The sequence below is a fragment of the Dendrobates tinctorius genome, unplaced genomic scaffold, assembly GCF_039654945.1.
Source record: "Dendrobates tinctorius isolate UK_male_01 unplaced genomic scaffold, ASM3965494v1 ptg000007l, whole genome shotgun sequence".
NCBI lineage: Eukaryota > Metazoa > Chordata > Amphibia > Anura > Dendrobatidae > Dendrobates > Dendrobates tinctorius.
Genome location: NW_027361675.1, coordinates 12,502,250 through 12,523,559, shown reverse-complemented (window position 1 = coordinate 12,523,559; position 21,310 = coordinate 12,502,250).

Sequence of the window (21,310 nt, the reverse complement as noted above, 5' to 3'; positions counted from 1 at the left end):
GTATCTGGTCACAGGAGTAGCAATAGATGGCGGTACTTAATAATAATAATAATAATTTTTATTTATATAGCGCCAACATATTCCGCAGCACTTTACAATTAAGCGGGGACATGTACAGACAATAAATTCAATACAAGTTAAGACAATTCAAACAATGACATTAGGAGTGAGGTCCCTGCTCGCAAGCTTACAATCTACAAGACTTACTCCGTCTAGACCTACCGACAAGGCACAGGTGTAAAGCATCGCAACTGCGGACGCACAAAGAGCTGCAACTGCAGCGCGGCAAAGACAGAGCCGCTGTAAAGACGCTGCTAACTAGCAGGCGCAATGCTGACGCTAGACTGCTGAGGCAATGGAGCAGTAGCGCGCTGGTGCTGATACTGGCAATAACTCAGGCACTCTCACAAACGTAGTATCAGAGGGTAGGGGTTTCCAATGAGTCATTCACCAATCCATGCATCCATCAAACAAACATACAGCAGCAGTATGGCTATAGTAGCGCATGGCGGAACAGCCATGCGCGCTTTTTATAGCAAATGGGACCTTCCGGAAATCTTATTAAATCTTATTTCCGGGACCTTACGGAAAGCTTATTTTTCACGTTTTCGCGGCAAAATCGCGCGTTTAAAACTGCCGCTACGTGTGAACTCAGCCTTAACAATTTTTGGAGAGAATCCTTTGCAGGCAATGAATGTCTGAAGTCTGGAAGTCACCAAATGCTGTGTTTCTTCCTTTGTGATGCTTTTCTGCAGCTGACTTCAGTTGATATTTATTATGTTTTTGCTTATATAGCACTATTTTATTCCGCAGCGCTTTACATACATTATCATCACTGTTCCCAATGGGGCTCACAATATAAATTCCCTATCAGTATGTCTTTGGAATGTGGGAAGAAACTGGAGAACCTGGAGGAAACCCACGCAAACACGGGGAGAACATACAAACTCCTTGCAGATTTGAATCCCTTGGTGGGATTTGAACCCAGGAGACTCCAGCGCTGCAAGGCTGCAGTGCTAACCACTGAGCCACCGTGCTACCCTAAAACTAACCTACCCTTAGAATTTTAGACTGTTCATGTTTTTGTCAGTGGGCAAACTTACAAAATCAGTAAGGGATCAAATACTTATTTCCCCCACTGTAAGTGGTTTACAGTAAGGGGTACCCTTTTTAAGCCCATTGGAATCACTAAAAATTAATTGTGTTTTACCATTGGATTGACAAGGCAGTTGGGAGCCTAACATTGGCCTAAAGGTCTGTTATGGATGTGAACATAATCCTGCAACTTTGAGACCCCCAGGAGCATGCATATTGGCTGGTTGTATGCTGCCTGTAGGAAGTCTCAAATATACTCTATACTGATAATCCTTATGTAGTTTGTATTACTAGATTAGCAAATCATCACAAAAAAACAGCCATATTTACCTATAACTGGTCGCATTACTAATGATCTGCAGGATGCAATAGATCAACATGATAATGGTGCAGGTAGTAAAGGTACAAAATTCTAATGATCAACTGCTCAGACACCTACCATCCATGGGGAAAGGGAGGCGGTTGATTGGTATTACACATGCACAAGTCTTGTAAAAGGCACTAGTCAAATAGACATGTGTAGTGCACCATTCCTGCTTACAGCCTATTGGTGACAAAGTAACATAGTTAGCAAGGCCGAAAAAAGACATTTGTCCATCCAGTTCAGCCTATATTCCATCAGAATAAATCCCCAGATCTATGTCCTTCTAAAGAACCTAATAACTGTAAGATACAATATTGTTACGCTCCAGGAAGACATCCAGGCCTAACTTAAACCCCTTGACTGAGTTCGCTATCACCACCTCCTCAGGCAAGGAATTCTGGATTCTCACTGTCCTAACAGTAAAGAATCCTTCTCTCCTCCAGACTTAGAGAATGCCACCTTGTGACTGTCACCTTCCTTCGTATAAACAGATCCTCGGAGAGAAATTTGTATTGTCGCCTTATATACTTATACATGGTTATTAGATCGCCCCCCAGTCATCTTTTTACTAGCTAAATAATCCTAATTTTGCTAATCTCTCTGGGTATTGCAGTTCCCCCATCCTCTTTATTAATTTTGTTGCCCTCCTTTGTACTCGCTCTAGTTCCATTATTTCTTTCCTGAGCATCGGTGCACAAAACTGTACACAGTACTCCATGTGTGGCCTAACCAGAGATTTTTGCAGAGGCAGTATAATGCTCTCATCATGTGTATCCAGACCTCTTTTAATGCATCCAATGATCCTGTTTGCCTTGGCAGTCGCTGCCTGGCACTGGCTGCTACAGGTAAGTTTATCATTAACTAGGATCCCCAAGTCCTTCTCCATGTCAGATTTACCCAGTGGTTTCCCGTTCAGTGTGTAATGGTGATATTGATTCCTTCTTCCCATGTTTCCAACTCATCCAGATCCATATGTAGTAGAATACTATCTTCTCTTGTATTGACTGCTTTACATAGTTTTGTATCACTTGCAAATATCGATATTTTACTGTGTATAAATTCTATCAGATCGTTAATAAATATGTTGAAGAGAATAGGTCCCAACACCGACCTCAACGGTAACCCACTGGTCACAGCGACCCAGTTAGAGAATATACCATTTATAACCACCCTCTGCTTTCTATCACTAAGCCAGTTACCCATTTACACACATTTTCCCCCAGACCCAGCAATCTCATTTTGTGTACCAACCTCTTGTGTGGCACGGTATCAAGCGCTTTGGAAAAATCAAGATATACCACGTCCAATGACTCATCTTGGTCCAGTCTATAGCTTACCTCTTCATAAAAACTGATTAGATTGGATTGACAGGAGTGATTCCTCATAAAACCATGCTGATAATGGAGTTAAACAGTTATTCTCATTGAGATAATCCAGAATAACATCCCTCAGAAACCCTTCAAATATTTTACCAACAATAGAGGTTGGACTTACTGGCCTATAATTTCCAGGTTCACTTTTAGAGCCCTTTTTGAATATTGGTACCACATTTTATATGCGCCAGTCCTGTGGAACAGATCCCGTCACTATAGAGTCCCTAAATATAAGAAATAATGGCTTGTCTATTACATTACTTATTTCTCTTAGTGCTCATGGGTGTATACCATCCGGACCCGGAGATTTATCTATTTTAATTTTATTTAGCCGTTTTCGCACCTCTTCTAGTGTTAGATTGGTGACCCTTAATATAGGGTTTTCTTTGTCTCTCGGCATTTCACCTAGCATTTCATTTTCCACCGTGAATACTGTGGAGAAGAAGGTGTTTAATATATTAGCTTTTTCTTTGTCATCTACAACCATTCTTTCCTCACAATTTTTTAAGGGGGCTACACTTTCACTTTTGATTCTTTTACTATTGATATAGATGAAAAACAGTTTGGGATTAGTTTTACTCTCCTTAGCAATGTGCTGCTCTGTTTCCTTTTTGGCAGCTTTAATTAGTTTTTTAGATAAATTATTTTTATCCCTAAAGTTTTTAGAGCTTCATCAGTTCCATCCTGCTTTAGAAGCTTAAATGCTTTCTTTATACTGTTAATTGCCCCTCTTACGTCTTTGTTTAGTCATATTGGGTTTTTCCTATTTCTTGTCCTTTTATTCCTTAGTCACATTGGGTTTTTCCTATTTCTTGTCCTTTTATTCCCACAAAGTATAAACCATTTACAGTGCCTATTTAGGATGTTCTTAAACATTTCCCATTTATTATCATGGACATGCCCATACTGTTAGAGGTGGATTAACATGCATTAAGTACATGCACTCCACAAGGACAGACAACCTAATTCCCAACACCAATACTACAGGGCCTGGCTGCACCCTCCAAAGATGAAAAAAGCATCACGTAAAACTGATATGTTGGGCAAAATACTTAAAGGGGTTGTCCTGTCCAAAATGATAAGTTTGCAGTCACTCTTTAAGTGCATTGCAGATTGTTTCATCTTTAGCAGGATGAACTATGCAAAAGCAGTTTATTAGGCAGAAAGCATAAAAGGCTTTTTCGGTCATTGGCTGAATGGTATGTAATATGGAGGAGGGAGGGACGGCCTCTTTCAGTATGCAATACTTAGTGCCATTGGCTCCTCCACTTCCTTAGGTTACTAGAGTACAAAATATTTTTTCTTTATTTTTTCTTGGTTAAATATGGGTCGCGCCCTACTGTATATGGAGGTGCATCTTATAGTCTGAAAAATATAGTATGATAATTGGGGAAAGAGTTTTTTTTATATTCTAATTATGCAAATTGTCTCTTCACAGAGGAAGAGGACTAGAACTCTAGCCCCACCTATTGGAAGTAGCAATCCTAAAAGTCAATGTCGACCCTTTAACGAGCCTTGTTACATGACTTAGGATAAAAGCCAAGCCAGAATCTCAATTTGCAGACACTGTGTTTTGGGGTACTGTCCCTCGTCAGTGCAAAGTGTGAGATCTGGTTTGGCTGTGAGAGAGGCGTCTGACCGATATCCAAGAAGTATCATTTCTCCTTGCGGAGAATGACATGCTAAACATGTCGAGATGAGGAGACTTAAAGCCGAAATGCTCCTCTGGGAAATATGCTAATTATGCAAATTGTCTCTTCAGAGAGGAAGAGGACTAGAGCTCTAGTGCCACCTATTGGAAGTAGCAATCCTAAAAGTCAGTGTCGACCCTTTAACGAGCCTTGTTACATGACTTAAGATAAAAGCCAAGCCAGAATCTCAATTTGCAGACACTGTGTTTTGGGGTACTGCCCCTCGTCAGTTAACACATTGGGGATCATCTACAAAATGTTTTAACCAAAGGTCTTAAGGTACTCTCACACTTAGCGATGTACCAGCGATATGACGCGGTCAGGATCGCTGGTACATCGCTAAGTGGTCGCTAGTGAGCTGCCACACAGGCAGATCTCACCAGCGACATCGCTGGGGACGGGGGTCGCTACTTACCTGTCACACTAGGCGATCCTACGTCCTCCCACCCGGCTCCACGCTCGTCGCTCGTCTCGCCGCAGGAAGCTGATGACGAGAAACGGTCCAGGACGTTCTCGCGTGATCAGCGATAACCAGTGGGGGAGCGGGTCGTAGGTAAGTATCACACACAGCGAAATCACTAGCAATATCGCTATAACGTCATAAGTTATAGCGATATCGCTTTGTGTGACAGGCCCTTTACACCTAGAAGATAATTACCCTCACCTTCAAACAAGCTTTAAATAAAAGAAAGCCATAATCTGATTAGACTACATTGGCACTGTATTTTTAGGATAGTTTTCATGCTGACAAGCCACAATGTGTATATATAATGACGGTTTGACCTTCTGTATTGTAATATGCAGATTGTTAAAATAAATAAAAAAAATAATAAAATAATAATAAAATTACAAAAACACTGAAAATTTAGCCAGCTTGTAACATGTTTTTTTTTTTTCTTTTTTTAAGGTTGGATTTACATACAGCGTTTTGCACCTTTTTTCGGCATGATTTTGTTGGTGTTTTTGCGGAAATTTCTTTAGGACAAAATCACTAGGCCAAGTGTTACTTTAAAGATCCTAGTGAATTATTGCACAGTCTGCACACAGACGTTTTCATTGTTAAAAAATAAAAAAGGCATCAAAAAGCTTGAAAAAACAGGTGTTAAAGCCATAGTTTTTAATAAAAAATGTGTATATTTTTACTATTTAAAACCGGATGTGTATACATATTTGTTTTATTTTCCCTAATTGGAATGTAGATTTTTGTATTTTATTTTTCTATACATGATTATGAAGAGATCAGTTCTGCCTGCACTGGAGTTATCAGCATTGAGAGATATGTTTTACAGTAGCGAAATGGACCATATGAAACTGTAGACTGGAGATGTTAGCTGACTTTTATGGGAGAGTGATGTGGCCATACTCTGTGACCTGTGCAGAGGTCATTCTGCTGGGATGAGGAGAAGATGAGCTGTAAAATCACCTACCTTGAATGATGTTATCCTGTGTTATCTAATGCAGGGGTCCCCAACCACCGGTCCGCGGCCCAGCATCGGGCCGTTGCAGTGCCCTTGCCGGTCCGCGGACACAAGGGGAGCCGGCGGCGGTGCAACAGCTGATACTCACCTAGCGGTCCCTGTCGGCGCGGCGGCTTCATCCAGCGCTGAGCGGTCAAGTGTACCGCTCATTTAAGGTCATGAATAAGGACACCACTCATCTCCCATAGGCGTGGCGTCCATATTCATAGACCTTAACGAGCGGTAGCACGTGACCGCTCCGCACAGGAGCTGAAGTGCTGCGAGATGCAGGGAGGGAAGTTCAGCGGAAGGAAGGTCAGCGATGTGAGGGTAAGTATGATGGGGGGGATGGGGGAGCCGAGCGGAGCCATATATATATAAGGGAGAGAGAGTGGGAGCGGAGCCATATATATAAGGGAGGGAGAGTGGGAGCGGAGCCATATATACACGGGAGGGAGGGTGGGAGCGGAGCCATATATACAAGGGAGAGAGAGTGGGAGCGTAGCCATATATACAAGGGAGGGAGAGTGGGAGCGGAGCCATATATACAAGGGAGGGAGAGTGGGAGAAGAGCCATATATACAGGGAAGGGAGGGTGGGAGCGGAGCCATATATACAAGGGAGGGAGAGTGGGAGCGGAGCCATATATACAAGGGAGGGAGAGTGGGAGAGGAGCCATATATACAGGGGAGGGAGGGTGGGAGCGGAGCCATGCATGCAAGGGAGGGAGAGTGGGAGCGGAGCCATATATACAGGGGAGGGAGAGTGGGAGCGGAGCCATATATACAAGGGAGGGAGAGTGGGAGCAGAGCCATATATACAGGGAAGGGAGGGTGGGAGCGGAGCCATATATACAAGGGAGGGAGAGTGGGAGTGGAGCCATATATACAGGGGAGGGAGGGTGGGAGCAGAGCCATATATACAGGGGAGGGAGGGTGGGAGCGGAGCCATATATACAGGGGAGGGAGAGTGGGAGTGGAGCCATATATACCATTGAGGGAGGGTGGGAGCGGAGCCATATATACAAGGGAGGGAGAGTGGGAGTGGAGCCATATATACAAGGAAGGGAGGGTGGGAGCAGAGCCATATATACAGGGGAGGGAAAGTGGGAGTGGAGCCATATATACAAGGGAGGGAGAGTGGGAGCAGAGCCATATATACAAGGAAGGGACAGTGGGAGCAGAACCATATATACAGGGGAGGGAGAGTGGGAGCAGAGCCATATATACAGAGGAGGGAGAGTGGGAGCGGAGCCATATATACAGGGGAGGGAGGGTGGGAGCGGAGCCATATATACAGGGGAGGGAGAGTGGGAGCAGAGCCCTATATGCAAGGGAGGGAGAGTGGGAGGGGAGCGATGTATACAGGAAGGACAGGGGAGCCATGTATACAGGATGGGAGAGTGGGAGCAGAGCCATGCATACAGTATGGGAGAGTGGGAGCGGAGCCATGTATGCAAGGATGGGAGGATGGGAGCAGAGCCATGTATACAAGGATGGGACAGGGGAGATATGTATACAGGATGGGAGGGTGGGAGCGGAGCCATGTATACAAGGATGGGAGGATGGGAGCAGAGCCATGTATACAGGGATGGGACAGGGGAGCCATGCATACAACAGGGGGAGCCACACAGAGCTGGACAGGACGGTGGGAACCACACATACATTTTCTGATGATTAGAAAATAATCAGCATGTACAGTACTCCAGTACAATCTTTCTTAAGTGCTCAATGCTCCATTTCCTTGTAGGTTCCAATCATCATTAGCAGTGACGGTCATCAGTAGAAGTAACCCAGTGTTCCCACTGAAACAGAGAAACAAACAAGCCAGGTGCTCCCACTCATTCAAAACCTATGGTGAGTTGAGTCACATTATAAATGTTATAATTAAATGATAAGTATGCACTGCTAAACTACAACCACGTCAATTGCCCTGCCCCCTTATGACCAAAGCCCCGCCCTTGTCACACCTCCATCCCCGCCCTGCCGGGCCATGGAAGAATGGTCTGCCTTGAAGCCGGTCCCTGGTGCAGAAAAGGTTGGGGACCACTGATCTAATGTATATATCTGTTGTTTTTCCAGCCTGTGATAATATTGAGATGAATGCTAACAAATAATCTCTATAGAAAAGCCTACTAACAATTATATTGTCCAATCTTAAAGGGAACCTTTCACATAAAAAAACATTATTAGGCTACTTTCAGACATCCGGTGTGTGGGGTCCGGCGGCGTGCAGCGAAAAGCCAAGCCGCCGGATCCAGCCTGCAGCAGTGACACCGGATGTGTATGCGGCGTCTGATACAGCTCGGACAGGATTTAAAGGAGCCGCAGGACGAAGATACATCGGGGACGAGAGAGACAGCCGCCGAAGGGTATGGGGGAGGGGAGGGGAAGGGGTGGCGGTTAGAGAGAGAGAGACACATGTGGGGTTAACCCTCAGTGTCTGGGCGACAGAGAGAGAGATCTCTCTCTCTCCGGGCAATTGTGGGGTTAACACTCAGAGTGTCCGGGCATGCGCTGCGTAAAAAGCCGTTCCGGCGCTGCAAAAAAACGTTGCAGGGAACGTTTTTTGCAGACGCCGGACAGGCATTTTTTGCCATATCCAGCAAAAGCCGGACACGCCGCATGGTCATCAGGCGCAATGCGGCGATAATGCTAATCTATGGGATAAAAGCCGGATCCGGTGACAACCGGCGCCGGATCCAGCTTTTACATTTTTCGCCGCATCGCGCCTGATGCTAAAAAACTGATGTCTGAAAGTAGCCTTAGGCTATGTGCACACACGTTGCAGATTTAGGCTATGTGCCCACGTAGCATTTTAAAACGCTCACTAAAAACCGGACTCCTTCCCAGAAATCGCGCGGTTTTTTCCTCGCGATTTCACTGCGATTTTATCGCGATTTTGCCGCGATTTTCGTGTGCGATATTCAAGCACTTTCCAAGCGATTTGAAGCATCGCTTGGAAAGTGATTGACAGGTTGGTCACACTCGTCAAACATAGTGTTTGACAAGTGTGACCAGGTTTTTACTATTGAAGCCGCCTATGCGGCATCAATAGTAAAAGATAGGATGTTAAAATGCTAAAAAAAATTAAAAAATCGGTGTATATTTACCTTCCGGCGTCCCGCGCTGCATTCCCGGCCACAGCATTCCCAGTAATGCCTTGCGAGACCTGTGATGACGTTTGTCTCGCGTTACTATAGCGATCTCGCGAGACCGCTAGAATCACGCGAGACTACGTCATTACAGGGCCTTGCCGCAAGGCATTACTGGGAACGCTTAGGCCGGGAATGCAGCGCCGGACGCCGGAAGGTAAATATACCCCGATTTTTTATTTTTTATTCTTTTTTTTACAGGGGTATGGTACCCAGGGCCTGGAGGACAGTCTCCTCTCCTCCACACCGTGGGTACCAACCGCACATGAGATGCTTAACTTCCCGCATGGTGGGCATAGCCACATGCGGGAAGTCAGCGATTCTCATGCATTCCTATGGGTGCGGAATCGCGGCAATTCTTTGCAATTCCGCACAAAAGAATGAGCATGCACCGAAAATCGCGGCAAAAACGCTTAAAAATCGCTACGTGGACACACAGCCTTAGTGTTTTTTTGGTGCGATTTTTCCTTGCAAACTTTCCAGATAAGCCCCTGAGGAATCCCACACGAAATACGCATTGGGGATGCTATTTGTTCTGATCCACACAGCTTTTGATTAGTAAGATGATCCCGTTTTATGTATCTCCTCCACTTTGTGCTATTATAACACTGCAGTGATTATAATATCTAAAACCATCTATATTTAGAGGTATAGTGGTTTCTATGCATCCACATTTGATTTGTTAGATCTAACCCACTCACATAGTATAAGGGATTTAGAATTTATGCAATAGCACTTTAATACTTGATGTATAACAAATATAGTTGTGAGTGATCCATCATATCGTCTCCCAATCAGATGTGCCATTAATGGATATGAGTATATTGTTATCTAAGGTATATGTGTCTAGGTTACCTGCATTACATTTAACAGCCATATTTTTGTGGATCAGTTGCTACTAACACCTATGTCGTTACTATTGACTTTTTTTGATTATGTCATTTGATTTTTGCTTTTGTACTGTTTTCTTAATAAATGTATTGTGCTACTTATTTTTATTGGTGGACTTTGACTCGGCGTCTCTTTTAGGAGATATACAGTGGGGAAAAAAAGTATTTAGTCAGTCAGCAATAGTGCAAGTTCCACCACTTAAAAAGATGAGAGGCGTCTGTAATTTACATCATAGGTAGACCTCAACTATGGGAGACAAACTGAGAAAAAAAAATCCAGAAAATCACATTGTCTGTTTTTTTTTTCATTTTATTTGCATATTATGGTGGAAAATAAGTATTTGGTCAGAAACAAAATTTCATCTCAATACTTTGTGATATATCCTTTGTTGGCAATGACAGAGGTCAAACGTTTTCTGTAAGTCTTCACAAGGTTGCCACACACTGTTGTTGGTATGTTGGCCCATTCCTCCATGCAGATCTCCTCTAGAGCAGTGATGTTTTTGGCTTTTCGCTTGGCAACACGGACTTTCAACTCCCTCCAAAGGTTTTCTATAGGGTTGAGATCTGGAGACTGGCTAGGCCACTCCAGGACCTTGAAATGCTTCTTGCGAAGCCACTCCTTCGTTGCCCTGGCGGTGTGCTTTGGATCATTGTCATGTTGAAAGACCCAGCCACGTTTTATCTTCAATGCCCTTGCTGATGGAAGGAGGTTTGCACTCAAAATCTCACGATACATGGCCCCATTCATTCTTTCATGTACCCGGATCAGTCGTCCTGGCCCCTTTGCAGAGAAACAGCCCTAAAGCATGATGTTTCCACCACCATGCTTTACAGTAGGTATGGTGTTTGATGGATGCAACTCAGTATTCTTTTTCCTCCAAACACGACAAGTTGTGTTTCTACCAAACAGTTCCAGTTTGGTTTCATCAGACCATAAGACATTCTCCCAAAACTCCTCTGGATCATCCAAATGCTCTCTAGCAAACTTCAGACGGGCCCGGACATGTACAGGCTTAAGCAGTGGGACACGTCTGGCACTGCAGGATCTGAGTCCATGGTGGCGTAGTGTGTTACTTATGGTAGGCCTTGTTACATTGGTCCCAGCTCTCTGCAGTTCATTCACTAGGTCCCCCCGCGTGGTTCTGGGATTTTTGCTCACCGTTCTTGTGATCATTCTGACCCCACAGGGTAGGATTTTGCGTGGAGCACCAGATCGAGGGAGATTATCAGTGGTCTTGTATGTCTTCCATTTTGTAATTATTGCTCCCACAGTTGATTTCTTCACTCCAAGCTGGTTGGCTATTGCAGATTCAGTCTTCCCAGCCTGGTGCAGGGCTACAATTTTGTTTTTGGTGTCCTTTGACAGCTCTTTGGTCTTCACCATAGTGGAGTTTGGAGTCAGACTGTTTGAGGGTGTGCACAGGTGTCTTTTTATACTGATAACAAGTTTAAACAGGTGCCATTACTACAGGTAATGAGTGGAGGAAAGAGGAGACTCTTAAAGAAGAAGTTACAGGTCTGTGAGAGCCAGAAATCTTGATTGCTTGTTTCTGACCAAATACTTATTTTCCACCATAATATGCAAATAAAATGAAAAAAAACCAGACAATGTGATTTTCTGGATTTTTTTTTTCTCAGTTTGTCTCCCATAGTTGAGGTCTACCTATGATGTAAATTACAGACGCCTCTCATCTTTTTAAGTGGTGGAACTTGCACTATTGCTGGCTGACTAAATACTTTTTTTCCCCACTGTATGTTTGAGATTGTCCACTAGAACTATATACTGTATATATAGATTTTCCAATCTTTGGTCAATTGGCCATGATACATTAATACATGTCATATAATATTGATTGTTCGGTTGATATTGATCTCAGACTTTCTAGATAAACCTGAAGCAATCCTGATGCCAGCAAAGTGAATGACAAACCTGAAGTGTCATGCACAGGTTGAGTATTTTTGACTTGCAGATTTCGTACAGAAAATAATCTGCTGCATGTCAATTCTCTGTGAGTTTTTGCCCTGCGTTTTTCACTCTTAACTTAACTTTTACAACATGTACCACAATCAGTAAACGCTGCAGGTTGGAAGCTATGTACTTGTGCAGCGACGAGCTTTTATAACATAGTGGATGGGATTTTAAGAAATCCCATGTCCACTATGCGTCCACAGATGCCTGCGGATCATAGTAACATAGTTATTAAGGTAGTAGGAAGACTTTAAGTCCATCTAGTTCAACCCATATCCTATCCTAACTTGCCCTAACATGTTGATCCAGAGGAAGGCAAAAAAAAAAACATGTGGCAAACAGTAAGCTTCATATTGGGGAAAAAATTCCTTCCCGACTCCACATACGGCAATCAGACTAGCTCCCTGGATCAACGCAATATCAAGGAGACTAGTGAATATAACCTGTAATATTATACTTTTCAAGAAAGGCATCCAGTCCGTTCTTAAATTTTAGTAGGGAATCACTCATTACAACATCATATGGCAGAGAGTTCCATAGTCTCACTGCTCTTACAGTAAAGAATTCGCATCTTTGAGTATGCTTAAACCTTCTTTCCTCCAGACATAGAGGATGCCCCCTTGTCCCCCCACACGTCTAAGAGTAAAAAAAGATCATTAGAAAGGTCTTTGTACTGTCCCCGCATATATTTATACATTGTAATAAGATCACCCCTAAGCCTTCGTTTTTCCAAACTAAATAACCCCAAGTGTAATAACCTGTCCTGGTACTGCAGACCCCCCCCCAGTTCCCTAATAACCTTGGTCGCTCTTCTCTGCACCCGCTCCAGTTCAGCTATGTCTTTCTCATACATCGAAGACCAGAACTGTACACAGTATTCTAAGTGTGGTCGCACTAGTGACTTGTATAGAGGTAAAATTATGTTCTCCTCATGAGCATCTATGCCTCTTTTAATGCATCCCATTATTTTATTTGCCTTTGCAGCAGCTGCCTGGCACTGGCCACTTAATGTGAGTCTGTCGTCCACCCATATACCCAGGTCTTTTTCGGTGACAGTTTTGCCCAGTGTTTTACAATTAAGCACATAATTATACATCTCGTTTGTTCTACCCAAGTGTGTGACCTTACATTTATCCCCATTAAAGCTCATTCGCCATTTATCAGCCCAAGCTTCTAGTTTACATAAATCCTCCTGTAATATAAAATTGTCCTCCTCTGTATTGATTTCCCTGCAGAGTTTAGTGTCATCTGCAAATATGCAAATTCTACTCTCTATGCCACCTACAAGGTCAGTAATAAATATGTTAAAAAGAAGCAGGCCCAATACTGACCCGTGTGGTAACTCACTGCTAACCGCGACCCAGTCCAAGTGTACGCCATTAATAACCACCCTTTGTTTCCTATTCCTGAGCCAGCTTTTAACACACTTACACATATTTTCCCCTATCCCTATTGTTCTCATTTTATGTATCAACCTTTTCTGTGGCACCGTATCAAAAGCTTTTGAAAAGTCCATATACACCACGTCCACTGCGTTCCCTTGGTCCAATCCAGAAGTTACCTCTTCATAAAATCTTATCAGATTAGTCTGACAGGAATGGTTCCTCTTAAACCCATGTTGATATTGGGTCCTGAGGTTATTCTTCTTTGGATACTCCAGCATAGCATCTCTTAGAAAACCCTCCAGAATTTTACCCACAGTAGAGGTTAAGCTCACTGGCCTATAATTTCTAAGTTCAGTTTTTGTCCCCTTTTTAAATATTGGCACCACATTTGCTATACACCAGTCCTGTAGTACAGAGAGGGACATGCGGCGCGGCACGTCATGAATCTCCACAAGAGAAATATCACCCATAGAATTCATTGGACTCAGTGAATTCGCACGGTTCAGTGAACATATGCGGTTTCAACTGTGCAACTGCGTTCAACAGATGACAGCGCTTTGAACACAGTGAACATATGCTGCACCCAAAGCTCTGCCAGTACTGGAATGTGGGCACATAGCCAAATCAGTCAAAAATGCAGGGAAAAAACGCAGGCAAAAAACAAACGTTTTTTTCAGCTGCGTTTTTTCCTGCCAAGAGCTGCAGAAATGGTGCAGACATTTTACTCAACATGTGCACATAGCCCTAACCTGCAGATATGGGGTTCAGGTTGCAGTTATGGGGGTGGCTGTTATGATTGAGTCACCGTAGGAGGCAAAAATAGAAATGCTAGCTAAGTCCAGAAAACCAGAGAAGTTGGCAGCTATCGGATTGCAGACCCCTAAACCTATCAACACAACTAGCAGTAGCCGTGGGGGGCTCCTACGATGCCCTAGGCCCCTCGATCACAGCCGGAGGACTACATAGCCTAAAGACAGAAAGGGAAATCTAAACTGCCCCAGAGCAGACCCCAAAGCAAAAGGCAACCCCCCACATATAATGACGGTGAAGCAAGAAGAAAGAACAAAACACAGACAGAAAGATAGACTGAGCAAAGATGGGGCCCAAGCTAGCTTAGATAGGAAAGGACAGGAAGGCTGCTGTCTGCAATCCGTGAAAAACCCTATGAAAATAAGAGCCAACAAACTGACAGTAAAAAAGGCCCTGAAGACGCTAGGCTTCAAAAAAGGCTATGTCAGTACTCAGAAATATTCTGAAGACAGAGCAACAGGCAAAAGGAGATTCAGCTCACCCCAGCAGGGAATGGCAGAATCCAGAAAAGCAAGGAAAACAAAACACTAATGCAAAAAGGCAAAGCAGAAATCTTAGCTTTAGATGAGCAGGAATCAGACTGGTTTCCTAGAAGTCCACAGAGAAATCACCCGTGGGCCAGAAGGGCGTCGGCAGCCTTATATCCAGTCATTAACTCCACTCAGCCAGTCATCATCATCAGCCCCAGGTGTTTGACAATCAGGCTCACTATCTTTCTTCACCAGAAGAGGGAGTTCCTCGGGCCTCAGTAGTGAAGGGGAAAATTAACTCACAACAGTACCTCCCCCTTGAGGAGGGGTCACCGAACCCTCAACCACGCCACCAGGGCGATCAGGGTGAGCCCGATGAAAGGCACGCACCAATCTTTTGGCATGAATATCAGAGGCAGAGACCCAGGAATTATCCTCCTGACCATAACCCTTCCACTTAACCAAATACTGGAGTCTCCGTCTAGCCAGACGGGAATCCAGTACTTTCTCTACCTCATATTCCATGTTACCTTCAACCAATACAGGGTCTGGAGGTGCAACCCCCGGAACAACAGGTTCAACAAACCTCTTCAACAAAGATTTATGGAACACATTATGGATTTTAAATGTGACAGGAAGAGCCAAACGAAAAGAGACCGGATTAATAATCTCCAAAATCTTATAAGGTCCAATAAATCTAGGCTTAAACTTAGGAGAAGCCACCTTCATAGCAATATTTTTTGATGATAACCACACCATATCACCAACCTTAAACTGGGGACCAATGGTCCTATGTCGGTTGGAAAACCGCTGGGCCTTTTCCTGGGAGAGAGATAACTTATCCACCACTTGGTCCCAGATCTGGTGCATTCTCTCCACCACAGTGTCAACACCTGGGCAGGCAGAGGGCTCCACCTGCCCTGAAGAAAATCGAGGATGAAACCCAAAGTTACAAAAAAAAGGTGACATCAAAGTGGCAGAACTAGCTCTATTATTTAAAGCAAATTCGGCCAAGGGCAAAAATGAAACCCAATCATCCTGATCAGCAGAAATAAAACATCTCAAATATGACTCCAAGGTCTGGTTTGTTCTCTCTGTCTGCCCATTGGTCTGAGGGTGAAAAGCAGAGGAGAAGGACAACTGAATTCCCAGCTGGGAACAGAAAGTTCTCCAAAATCTAGACACAAACTGGACTCCTCTGTCAGATACAATGTTCTCAGGAATCCCGTGCAAGCAAACCACCTGTTGTAAAAACAGGGGCACCAATTCAGAGGAAGACGGCAACTTAGGGAGTGGTACAAGATGAACCATCTTAGAGAACCTATCACAAATCACCCAAATAACAGTCATCCTTTGAGAGACAGGCATATCAGAGATGAAATCCATTGAAATATGGGTCCATGGCCTCTTGGGGACAGGCAAAGGCATCAACAACCCACTAGAGCGAGAACACGATTTAGACCGGGAGCACGTCCCACAGGACTGCACAAAATTCCTGACATCACGAGACAAGGAGGGCCACCAAAAAGACCGACTCACCAGATCTCTAGTACCAAAAATACCTGGATGACCAGCCAAAGCAGAGCAATGAACTTTAGACAAACCTCACTCTCTTCTTCCACTGGTCAGGAACATACAACTTTCCACTGGGACAACGCTCAGGTTTGTCCTCCTGGAACTCTTCCAGAGCACGTCTCAAATCGGGCGAGATGGCAGAAAAAACTACCCCTTCGCCTAAGATGGTAGCAGGCTTGGTCACCACAGGAGAATCAGCAAAGAAGCTCCTAGAGAGGGCGTCAGCCTTGACATTCTTAGTTCCAGGAAGAAAAGAAACCACAAAATCAAAACGTGTAAAAAACAAGGCCCACCTAGCCTGTCTAGGGTTCAAGCGCTTAGCCGACTCTAGGCAAATTAAATTCTTGTGGTCAGTGAGGACCACGACTTGATGCTTAGCTCCCTCCAACCAATGTCTCCACTCCTCAAATGCCCATTTCATGGCTAACAGTTCCCGATTCCCCACATCATAGTTACGTTCAGATGGAGAGAACTTTCGGGAAAAGAAAGCACAGGGATTCATTTTAGATGTTACAGGATCCATTTGGGACAAAACAGCTCCTGCACCAATCTCAGAAGCATCCACCCCTACCTGGAACGGAAGTGAGACATCAGGTTGCCGCAAAACCGGGGCGGAGGTGAATCTTCGCTTCAGCTCCTGGAAGGAAGAAACAGCCTCCGGAGACCAATTTAACACATCAGCACCCTTCTTAGTCAAATCAGTCAATGGCTTGGCAATACTAGAAAATTTTGCTATAAATTTCCGATAAAAATTAGCAAAACCCAAAAACTTCTGGAGGGCCTTCAAAGAAGTGGGCTGAACCCAATCGTAAATGGCCTGTACCTTGGCCGGGTCCATTTCAATAGTTGACGGGGACAAAATAAATCCCAAAAAAGAAATCCTCTGTACTCCAAAAAGGCATTTAGATCCTTTGACATACAGGGAATTCTCCCTCAAGATCCGGAACACAGTCCGAATATGTTCCACATGAGAATCCCAATCCTTGGAGAAGATCAAAATATTATCCAGATAGATAATCAAAAATTTATCGACAAAATCTCGGAAAATATCGTTCATGAAGCCCTGGAAGACAGAAGGGGCATTAGTGAGCCCAAAAGGCATCACCAGGTACTCAAAATGTCCCTCCGGAGTATTAAACGCCGTCTTCCATTCATCCCCATGCTTAATGCGAATAAGATTATACGCCCCCCTGAGGTCAAGCTTGGTAAACCAGCAAGCACCTTTAACTCTGGAGAATAGATCAGAAATCAGGGGTAACGGATACTGATATTTAACAGTAATTTTGTTGAGAGCACGATAATCAATACAAGGTCTTAATGATCCATCCTTTTTGGCTACAAAAAAAAAACGGCACCTAAGGGTGACGAGGATGGTCTAATATGACCCTTCTCCAACGCCTCCTTAATATAGGATCGCATAGCCTTGTGCTCGGGTACAGATAAATTGAAGAGCCGACCCTTGGGAAATTTACACCCCGGGCTCAGTTCAATTGCACAGTCATAACTCCTATGAGGAGGCAGAGACGCAGACTCATTCTCACTAAATACATCATAAAAGTCCGCCAAATAATCAGGAACATCATGCGACTGAGGAGAGGTGGAAAACACCGGAGCCTCACTAAAGGCACACCGACAACCCCAACTCACCACAGACACAGATTTCCAATCCAAAACTGGATTATGAATTTGTAACCAGGGAAACCCCAGAACAATAGTATCATGCAGATTATGTAACACCAAAAACCTCCAATTTTCTTGATGGTCTGGGGCGACCCGCATTACCACCTGGGTCCAAAACTGAGGTTTATTTTTAGCCAAAGGAGTAGCATCAATCCCCCTCAAAGGGATAGGCGTCTGCAGAGGTTTCATCGGAAATCCACAATGTTTAGCAAAATCCAAGTCCATTAGGTTTAGAGCTGCTCCCGAATCCACAAAAGCCTTGGCGGAAAATGTGGACAGGGAGCAGATCAGAGTAATAGCCAGAAGAAACTTAGGTTGAACACCACCAACAGAGAACGTGTGTGCAAGGCGTTTCTCGCGTTTAGGACAGACAGAAATAATATGCGAGGCATCTCCACAGAAAAAACACAACTTATTACGCCTTCTGAACTCCTGACGCTGCTCTCTGGAAAAAACTCTATCACATTGCATAGGTTCAGACATCTGTTCAACAGGTGGCAACACCTCTCGTGCAGCTCTGCGTTCGCGCAAACGCCAATCAACCTGAATGGCTAAAGACATAGAATCGTCAAGACCAGAGGGAACAGGAAATCCCACCATAGTATCTTTTACGGCTTCTGACAACCCCTTCTGAAAGAGAGCAGCCAAGGCATTATCATTCCAGGTAGTAAGTACTGCCCACTTTCGGAATTTTTGACAGTACAATTCTGCAGAATCACGACCCTGGCTCAATGCCAGCAGGGTCTTTTCAGCCTGATCAATGGCATTAGGTTCGTCATACAACAACCCCAAGGCCTGAAAAAATGCGTTCACATTGGTCAGAATAGGATCATCTGGTTTCAAAGAAAACGCCCAATCCTGGGGATCGCTACGCAGCAAAGAGATGACAATTTTAACCTGCTGCGCGGAGCTCCCTGACGAGTTAGGATTCAAGGCAAAAAATAAGTTACAATTATTTTTGAAATTCAAAAATTTAGACCGATCCCCCAAAAATACATCAGGTGTAGGAATCTTTGGTTCAGCAGCATGTGAATGAGCAAGGTAGGCGGAAATTCCCCGCACTTCCGCAGCGAGCTGCTCCACACGATCAGACAATTGCTTTATCTCCATTGAGAGAGAAAAAAAAAATTCCCCTACGGCCTCAGAGATATAGAGGAAAAAATATACACACCTTTTTTTTTTTTTTTTTATACAATTCTTTCCTGCAATTGAGTACCCTAGGATCTGCGGTATGGCGGGTGATTCTGTTATGATTGAGTCACCGTAGGAGGCAAAAATAGAAATGCTAGCTAAGTCCAGAAAACCAGAGAAGTTGGCAGCTATCGGATTGCAGACCCCTGAACCTATCAACACAGCTAGCAGTAGCCGTGGGGGGCTCCTACGATGCCCTAGACCCCTCGATCACAGCCGGAGGACTACATAGCCTAAAGACAGAAAGGGAAATCTAAACTGCCCCAGAGCAGACCCCAAAGCAAAAGGCAGCCCCCACATATAATGACGGTGAAGCAAGAAGAAAGAACAAAACACAGACAGAAAGATAGACTGAGCAAAGATGGGGCCCAAGCTAGCTTAGATAGGAAAGGACAGGAAGGCTGCTGTCTGCAATCCGTGAAAAACCCTATGAAAATAAGAGCCAACAAACTGACAGTAAAAAAGGCCCTGAAGACGCTAGGCTTCAAAAAAGGCTATGTCAGTACTCAGGAATATTCTGAAGACAGAGCAACAGGCAAAAGGAGATTCAGCTCCCCCCAGCAGGGAATGGCAGAATCCAGAAAAGCAAGGAAAACAAAACACTAATGCAAAAAGGCAAAGCAGAAATCTTAGCTTTAGATGAGCAGGAATCAGACTGGTTTCCTAGAAGTCCACAGAGAAATCACCCGTGGGCCAGAAGGGCGTCGGCAGCCTTATATCCAGTCATTAACTCCACTCAGCCAGTCATCATCATCAGCCCCAGGTGTTTGACAATCAGGCTCACTACCTTTCTTCACCAGAAGAGGGAGTTCCTCGGGCCTCAGTAGTGAAGGGGAAAATGAACTCACAACAGGTGGCACATGCACAGTTTCAGTCACCGCTCTGTGTATAGAGCATAGCAGTTACTAACTGACAGTCAGCTCTAATGCTGATCCGACTGTCAATCAGTGCCAGGGTCCCGGTTACAGCGACAGCTCTCTATGTACATACAAAATTAGATGTGTTAAAAATACTGTAGGTTCCTGTGCTGAGATAATCTTATACTTGTGCCCCTGCTGTGTACTGTGTAATGGCTGTGTCTGACCATACAGGAACATGGTCTGATCATACCACATCTCCTGGGCAGGGGAGGAAGCAAAAGAGAGTTGGGGTGCTGGGCACTGTGGTTCAAACTGTCATAATGGCACATGGTCTGTGTTTTTTGTTATACTTGGTTGACACAGTTTTGCTGCCCCATATGGGCTTTTTTGACAATGCTATTGGCAGATAATTAATATCTAGCAGCAAAAACCTTTCTTTATTCACATACCATTGCCTGTAATTACTCTAAATATGGCTGTGCATTTTTCTATTATGTATATTAGATGTACTAACTTATATCATATTTGTATATGCTCGTCATAAAACTGTTTTTAAGGGTTTTTTTAAGGGGCTGCTTTCTTGTACTGTTTCGTCTCACTGTATGATTTTTTTTTTGTAATAAAGATCATATTTTGTTTAACTGCTAAATTGTTTCCGCTTATATTTGATATATTCTAAGCTGTTTTTTCCAAGAACAATAAGGCAATCTACTATTATTCCAACTATTATATAAAAGGGCACAAAATCTATGCTGCCCATAACCAACAACCACGATTGCTGGCGGATTATAGTATGAGCTATTTAGACTTTCACCCAAACCCCCCTCGGTTACATAACATTGGCAATAAAGCAGACTCACAATGTTATAGAAGTGTTACCCCTAACATTGATATACAGTATATCATGTAATGAAAAGTCCCTATGGAGCCTAGTAAAAGGGGCCCATGGGATCACGTTGCGGCCCTCTTTCTTCTCCTTCATCTCATTCTGCTTTATTGTACACTTCTTACTTCCAATCCCTTCTTTTGGTTGGTAGTTATCACCTTCTTTCCCCCTTCACATTCTTACTGTCTCTTTAACCCCTTAAGCCCCAAGGGTGGTTTGCACGTTAATGACCAGGCCAATTTTTACAATTCTGACCACTGTCCCTTTATGAGGTAATAACTCTGAAACGCTTCCATGGATCCTGGTGATTCTGACATTGTTTTCTCGTGACATATTGTACTTCATGTTAGTGGTTAAATTTCATTCAAATAACTTGCGTTTATTTGTGAAAAAAATGGAAATTTGGCGAAAATTTTGAAAATTTTGCAATTTTCCAACTTTGAATTTTTATGCCCTT